Source organism: Strix uralensis, chromosome Z (genome assembly GCF_047716275.1).
Source record: "Strix uralensis isolate ZFMK-TIS-50842 chromosome Z, bStrUra1, whole genome shotgun sequence".
NCBI classification, from domain to species: Eukaryota; Metazoa; Chordata; class Aves; order Strigiformes; family Strigidae; genus Strix; species Strix uralensis.
Window position 1 is genome coordinate 57,661,376 of NC_134012.1, and position 7,694 is coordinate 57,669,069.

At 43.8% G+C, this 7,694-nt stretch overlaps 1 long non-coding RNA gene and 1 other non-coding gene across 5 annotated transcripts; both read right to left on the minus strand.

Moving 5' to 3' along the window:
- Positions 1 to 2,026: 2,026 nt before the first annotated feature.
- LOC141938036 (uncharacterized) lies at positions 2,027 to 6,196 on the minus strand. 4 transcript variants are annotated; one of them, XR_012627142.1, is made up of 4 exons: positions 6,059 to 6,196; positions 4,951 to 5,021; positions 3,482 to 3,575; positions 2,027 to 3,350 (listed from the first exon to the last, which is right to left on the minus strand). It is a non-coding gene; the product is annotated as an uncharacterized LOC141938036 (long non-coding RNA). The 4 variants fall into 4 exon arrangements; XR_012627143.1 differs by lacking the exon at positions 6,059 to 6,196 and adding an exon at positions 5,932 to 6,044; XR_012627141.1 differs by lacking the exon at positions 6,059 to 6,196 and adding an exon at positions 5,744 to 5,925.
- LOC141938440 (small nucleolar RNA SNORA13) lies at positions 4,674 to 4,808 on the minus strand. Its single transcript, XR_012627286.1, has one exon. It is a non-coding gene; the product is annotated as a small nucleolar RNA SNORA13 (small nucleolar RNA).
- Positions 6,197 to 7,694: the final 1,498 nt, after the last annotated feature.

The window sequence follows — 7,694 nt, forward strand, 5'->3', positions numbered from 1 at the left end:
AATAAGATGGAAAAAAAGCAACTTGTAGGTCAAGATAAAGACAGTTTAGTAAAACAAAAGCAAAGACCATATGCAGAAGCAAAAGAAAACAAAAGATTGTCTACTTCCCTTCAGCAGGCAATGTCCAGCCACTTGCTGGGAATTAGGGCTTCAGTACACATAGCAGTTGCTCTAGGAGACAAACACTCTAATAACAAATGCTACCCCCTCCCTCCTTTCTCTTAGCTTTTATTGCTGAGCAGATGTCATACAGTGTGGGCTATCTCTTTGGTCAGTTTGGGTGAGCTGTCCCAGCTGTGTCCCTTCCCAAAATTCTGCCCACCCTCAGCCCACTGGGTGAGGGGGTAATGTTGGAGACAGCCTTGATGCAGTAGCCAGAACACTGGTGTATGATCAACACCCTTCCAGCTACCAATACAAAGCACAGCACTATGAAGGCTGCTATGGGGAAAATTAATTCCATCTGAGCCAGACCCAGTAAGAGTGAAGAAAACCACTGCCCTCCCAGCTGGTCACAATTTAAATGATACACCTTACTCACTGTAATGTTAAGATCTCAAAAATAGCTAGGACTATGCAGGTTTTTTCCTCAATGGGGAAATCAGAATGTACTTGATGCTCTTCATAAAATGCTACCATTAAATTTACTACAAATGAACCCCTTTGCTATGCAAAAGAGGTAACAGATTTACATTCAAAAATGCCCCCCACAGGTGACCCACTGATACAGACTGTTTTCATTTAATAGAGCTAGCCTTAGTTAACTCAGATGCAGTGTGCTAAAAGGTTAAAGAGGAATTTGGAACAAGCCAGTTTTCTTTCTCTGCACACCTCTCAAGAGTTCTGATTTGCACCTTTAACACTGAGAGCCCTCTTCCAGGAGGGTTGGTGCAACACCAACCTAGAGCACAGATCTTTGTTCTCGCTCCCCTAGACCACCTTTACATCTGTCGTCCTCTACTTTTTAAGCCTATCAACTCCAACAGCATCAGACATCGTGTTCATGTAAAACAGAGGAAGGGAAAAAAGAAATAAAGAAGTCTTGAGGCTTCTTCCAAGGGTATAGTCCAGTTAGACACTCAAAAACTGTAAGGCAGTCCTAGTGCCTAACACCACACTTAATGTTTACCAGCATTACTATTTTATTAATCGGTGCACCTTACACCCATCTACTCTCCTCTCTACCTCACTACTTCTTTGTTCCATAACACTGAATCAGGTATTACACACTGAAGTTTAAGATTCTACAGTTTTTCTTGTTGAGATGGAATTAACATTTTAGACAGCCATCACTAAAATCTGGCATTAGCCGTTGCTCTTGAGTTAAAAAGTCTTAAAAGCTAGTCCTGTCAGTCTTAAAGAACAAAGACCCATGAGCAAAACTCCTGAACAGATGGTATCTTCAGGGAATATAATCCCTAACAGATATCCGAAGCTTTTAAGTGCATCCAGTAATCACATGTTGGATCACTAAAAATTAGTTGCTCTAAACCTCCTTCCCTCTTGACAAACCCAAAACTTATCCTTAGACTTTGCATTAGTAAATTGCTTACATTCAGTACTGAAAAATCAAGACATTGCAAGATACATAATTTCAGCATTTGCTCTTCTGATAGAATTAATCTATGATAAGTCTTCCTAAAAAACCAAGCAGGAATTCCAGATGTTATTCCTACAGTATTTCACTCTACTTCAAGTTTAGTTAAAGTACCATATTAGGCAGCTGATCAACGTAATAATAAACCAAGCTGGCAGTTTTCCATGTTGGAGAAATACTTTTCCTATTTTTAAACCCAGGTTTGCTGAATTTTAATTTCTACTTTTTGTCACCACAATACAAACCTCATCTACCCCAATCTCTGAGTACTACAGAATACCATGGTTTTGGTGATCACCTCCTATCCACTTAATAGCTTCTGGGTTTTATTTAGTCTGAAGGGGTGAACTGGTATCCCAAAACCAACAGAGAGCAAGTCAGAAGTGTCAAACAGAAGTAACTGCTATTATAGCTTGAAAAAGATAGAAATTATGAGAACAGAAACATAAATCTTTATTTTTTGTCTACATAAACATTACCAGATACTACCTCAATACAGTTAAAATCACCTTGTGTTACTACATGCAGGCTTGACATTCCATCTTTTTTTTTTTGCTTCTTATGGAGTAGTCTTGCATAGACTGCCACAGGTCTCAGGCTGGTTCTAACAATTTTTCCTAGGGAAAAAAGTGAACACAATGTGAGATTGGACACATCTAGCACACAGTTGTTTTCAGTAACATCCTCTAGATCCCTGAGACTAGTACAAAGCTTACAAGGATCAGCTTCCCCTTCATCCCTTTGGAAAAAATTCAAAAGCTAAAATCTGCTAATCTTGTTTTTAAAGAGCTTACATTGGAGAGGGGCTCCTCGCCCATCTAAGTAAGATTTCAGATCCTAACTACAAGTTGGTGGCAGTACTAACACCTTCTAGGTGGTGGGAATCAAAGTTTAGTAGTAGTAACTCATGCACACATATGTTTGTGCATTATACAGTGGTTTAAGAGAATAGTAAGCCAGTAATAGAAAGATGAGATTTAGTAATTTTATGTTGAAAAACAAGTAGCAGCCCTCTTATTAGATACATTACTCATAGTGGATTACACATACATTTCTCTCCCCAGTGTCTGATGGGTTCATATAAAAAGAGTGCCCATCTTAATCTTCAGCCTTGCAAAAACCCCAGTGCCTAGGGTGCTAAAGGTCTGGAATGGATTTCACAAGTTTGTTTTCTATCGACAGGACTGGTAAAGTGTTAAGTGTGTCTGCGTTTTTCATGTTGCTCAAGTAGATTTTCACATCGCGATGCATGAAACTTTCCGATTCTAGTATTTTCAAGGGCATTGTGACAAACCTGAAGGAATTTCATCACTTTGCTGAAGATTTCTTTCTTGCAAGGAAACCAACAGTGATGTAGCAGATCTTGTATCACTCAAGTTCACTTTTGTATGAACATGTGCATGTTCATGCAAAATACTGAACCATCAAGTTACTCAAGTAATTTCTCATCGGGAAATAGCATACATTCTTCAAACTACTCCAGATCAACCAGTCTGAAAGCTACTGGGAAATCACTTTCTGAGTATCTGTCTTTAGCATGGACTGAATCACTAACTTCCTTCAGAATTTGACTCAGCTCAGTTTGCAGCCCTTGGCTTGTCATGTTGTCTTGGTGAGCAGCTGCCAAATAATCATACTGCTTTCCCAGAGCTGCAGTCACATTCCAAAAGCTGCTACTGCAAACACCACACAATTATACAATCTGCATTCCTCTTCTGTAGTAGTTTGTACAGTATTACCGATTTCTAGCACACTGCAAAAAGAAAAAAAAAAAGGCAACAAAATTATTTATCACTCACTCAAAAGCCTGAATAATCCAAAAGACTCATTAATGGGTGCCAAAAGCAACCCTGATTTTTCCCAAAACTTCTCCATAACTTTTACCTCTTCCACATTTTCTTGAACAGCATTTATAGTTCTTCCCTGGAAATAACACTGTGCAGCACTGTGTCTCAGCACCCTCCTCTTCACTATGTCTCTAGGAGAGATGGATGCATCAGTGAAACAAGAAAACCAAAACGAAATATGCAAAAGATACTTTTGGTTCTTTCTGTGTTGTGGAACATAGCTCCTGCATAATGAGCTTTAGATGAGGCATAACTACACAACATGTGCAAGCAGGGCATCTTTTATTGGTTTTCTCCTCCATTCAATCTACCCTTCATCATTGCTGTACTTTCCTATGTTTGAGCAACTAGTCCATTCACAGTCATAAAAGCCAGCTGCTGCCGCTAAAAAAACCTCTAGTATTTTTTTTCTTTCACTGAGTACTGCACAAAGTATTCAACAGGAACACTACTCCCTAGCATGTGGTGTAATGCTGTGACCCTTTCTAATGTACGTGAGTCGGTCATTTCTTCAGTTTGACTTGAAACTTAAATTTTCACTCTGAAATTCACCTTTGATTTAGTCTCTATGAATTTAGAGTAGGCTGTCCAATAGTTTACTCAGTATGGTTTACCACCCCTGAAATGCAGGTAAGTTATCATAATGATTTCTCAGTACTGGATCATTCTTACATCACATTTCCAGTATTGACCAAAAAGTTCCTGGCTTCAAAGACTTGGATTACTTGTCATGCCCTTGGATACACAGGTTACACAAGCTACTGTTTCAGCACTAAAGAAATCTTCGATAATGCATGCAGTTTTAATTAATGCTTTGTTTGTACCACTGAATTTCATGCCAGCTTGCACTGTTCAACTTTTCAGTAGTGTCGGCTTTCTCTTTATACCTTTATGAATCAGACAGAAATAACAAAAAAGCAAATGCACAAACTCAAACCACATTTTTTCCCCCATTAAAGATTTTCATCTTCCCTGTAGCTGAATATTCTGAAGCTGTAGATGTCTTTTTGCAATAGAAAAACTAGACACCACTGTGGGAGTCTGAAATGTTACGTACTAATTATTCGCAGCACAGATGTAAAAAGTTATCATGATAGACAGGACAGCTAAACAATGCTCAAAGTGGCCATTCTAGTTTTTTGTCTTTTAATAACTGCCATATTCTTCTTTTAAAAAGACTGAAGCATAAAATCTACTATGTAACTGCTCAAACATACAATTTCTACAGATTTTGTCCTTGCAGAAACAGGGAGGAGAAAGGTAAATAACCAGCTCCTTAAGAAGCTGTCTGAGCAAGTATTTCTGTTTGCCTTTTTTGACACCACATTCATTCTGGACGGAAATGAATGGGCAACACAAAGGCAAAAATTTAAGTATTACTACTGATCATCTCTGCAAAATTAACAGCATATGAAGAAGATCAATTTATCAATAGGCAAACACTTAAAAATTCACAACTAAATGATGTTTTATACAGAGCAAGTGTTTAATAAAAGCCAAACACACCACATTCTTGGGACATGTTGTGGTCATGTTGGTGCTTGCTTAGGCCATCGACAGACTTCCATTGCTTTCATCTGAAAGGAAGAACACAATTTCACTTGTAAGAGCAACTGAGGTACATGAACTATACAAGAAGCCTAACAAGAAATACTCGAAATAATCACCCGATTTCTAAGAACAGACAGCAGACTCTACATCCCCCCGTTTCAAAAAACCAAGCCTCAGTCATCCCTATCAGCACACGTTAAAATTAAGGGCTACTCCATTACAAGAGTGGCCTGCTACAGCAACCAGGAATTAGGCAGAAACCCATCAACATCTCAGAAAGCCAGGCACAGGTGAGAGTGTATGACAACCCCGCTCATCTTTTCCACATTACTGAAAAACTATTGTTAAAATGGGTAGTCCTTCCACCAATATAAACCAACTATATCAAAAACCAGAAAATTCTCTTCCAAAACGTGAGCTTTTGGAGAGTTCTCCCAAACAGTACTGAGAAGTCCACATAGAAACCTTCAAAACTAAAAACTCCAGAGGATGAAACGCCACCGATTCACTCAATGGTTTGTTTCACGGAAACATGATATCGGGGGTGGGGAGAAGGTCGTTGGTGTGCTAAACCGGCACGGACGTCCCCCTCACAGATCATCGCTCCAGGCCCGGCCAAGCCTTCCCAGCTCCCGTGCTCGCTGCACCTCCCACAGCGGGAGGAGCAGCACCAGGCCTTCCGGGAGGCCGCCCGTTACCGGCTCAGCCCGCTCCGGACCCCCGCCCCGCCCGCTGCAGCCTGGCCTACCTCTTCAGCGAGCAGCCTGACCCGGTCGGCCGCCACTAGCAGAGACCGGTCAGGCTCGGAATGGTTAAGTCGCCTCGGCTCCTTCCCCGCGTCCCGGCGGGCAAGCCCCCCGGCTAGCAACGGGCGGGCTACCTCTCCCCATCCGTCCCCGACGCCCCCCGCGACCACCCAACATTCTCCGCGCGCACCGAGGAAGAGACCAGCGGCCTCTGCTGCTCCCAGCGTGCCTCAAGAGGGGTGAACCAATATTCCTGCAAGAGGGGGGAGGACACAACGCCGCACGCCAGCTCCTCCCGCAACGCAAAGACCGCGTACCGGGTCTTGCACAGACGCGAAGCTACGAACTCATTTTCTTTAGCAGGCGGAGTCCCGCAAAGGCGAATCTACCGGGAGCAAGGCGGCGAGGTCTGAGGCAACAGCATGGCTGGCCACCTGCGCGAACACGGAGGTGGAGGCACCTCGGGGGGGAGGGGCGGGGCACCCACGCCTCCCGCCACCGGCGCCACCCGCGCATGCGCAGTGCCGTCGCCCGGCCGATGAGCGCGGCCGAGGGGCTGGTGCGGGGCTGGGGCCGCCGCGGCGAGGACGGTGCGGCCCGCGGTGGGTGGTCGCCGCCCTGGGGCGGTGGCGGGCGGCTACACCTGCGCTGCGGCGCCGCTGCCGTGGGCTTTGATGCTGAAGTGGCTGTGGTGGGAAATTTACCGATGTAACTGTTCAGCTGTGGCAAGGGGGCTGCCGTGCGTGCGGCGTATTTACGCCAGCGGGCTGGGCGCGCTGTGGGGCCTTTAGCGGCATGGCTAGTCCCAGCTGGGCCCCTGAATGTGCAGTTAGGCTGCTGCAGAAAACGTCTCTCATGCCTGAAGCTCTCCGTTAAGTTTCTCTGCTGCAGGCACGGGGTCCTTTAGGGCAGTACTCTGGAGGACCTGCATGGTGGGAGATGATCCTCATGCTCACAGGCTGCATTAGGTTTCCCTTCCAAGCACGCTGAATCTGTGTTTTTGCAGTAGCTTTTACATGAAAAGTGATGAGGTTCATAGGTGACTGCATGTAAACATCCTGATCTTGTGTGATTTTGATCATATCAGTAGTGCTCTGCTCTCCAGCTGGAGGAACATGTGCAAAGTAACCAACCTCAATGTAGGCAGGAAAAGTGTGCAGTAGCCCTGGACGCTTAATGCTTGAATGCTGGCAGAGGCTCAATTCTCAGTGCACAATTTCCAAATTTGCTGACCCTGTAAGTGGAGGCGTGGTTGAAAGACAGGGGGAATAGAGCAGTTACGTACACCGGGAGGATAAACTGGGACCGTGTCTGGAGGAGAAGCAGAATGAGGCTACTACCAGCTGTAGAGAAACCTGAGAACTGTACAGCTCTTACCTGCCTTTCCTGCTCTGCTTCTTACAGCTGCTGTGGCTTGCTTGTTTCTTCTAGCTGTTCCTTACCTGGAAATAGAGTGTGCTTACATCTGGTGTCCAGAAAACACAGCTGCAAAGTCACTGCAAGACAGCCTGATGTGTGATGTCTTAGCTAAATTACAGGAGGTCATGAAGGGGTTGCTAAATGCCCAGGTGTTACAGAAGAGTCATGATTCATTGCAGCCTTGATAGCTGGGGAAAAATGTAAGAAAAAGCTGAGGGGCAAGCAGATGTCACCACTCACAGCTTCCGGAGAAGTGTACAGACTTGCAGGAGTGCAAGATTCTTCCTTCGGTAATTTAGGCTCAGTTTGCTTTACAGAAATTTGTTTTTGTGTCATTATGCTTAGGCATATCTCTAAAACAGACAGTGTATTAGTGCTCTCTTTATAGCAAAACTAACAAGTATTATTAACATTAATTTTAAGCAGAGTTGCCTTCAGGAGCTTTGGCTTGTTATTCAAAATTCTGTTTTTCACATAAAGAAGATTGTCTCAAGCATTGCCTCAAGCCTAACTTATACATGCATAGGTCAGCAG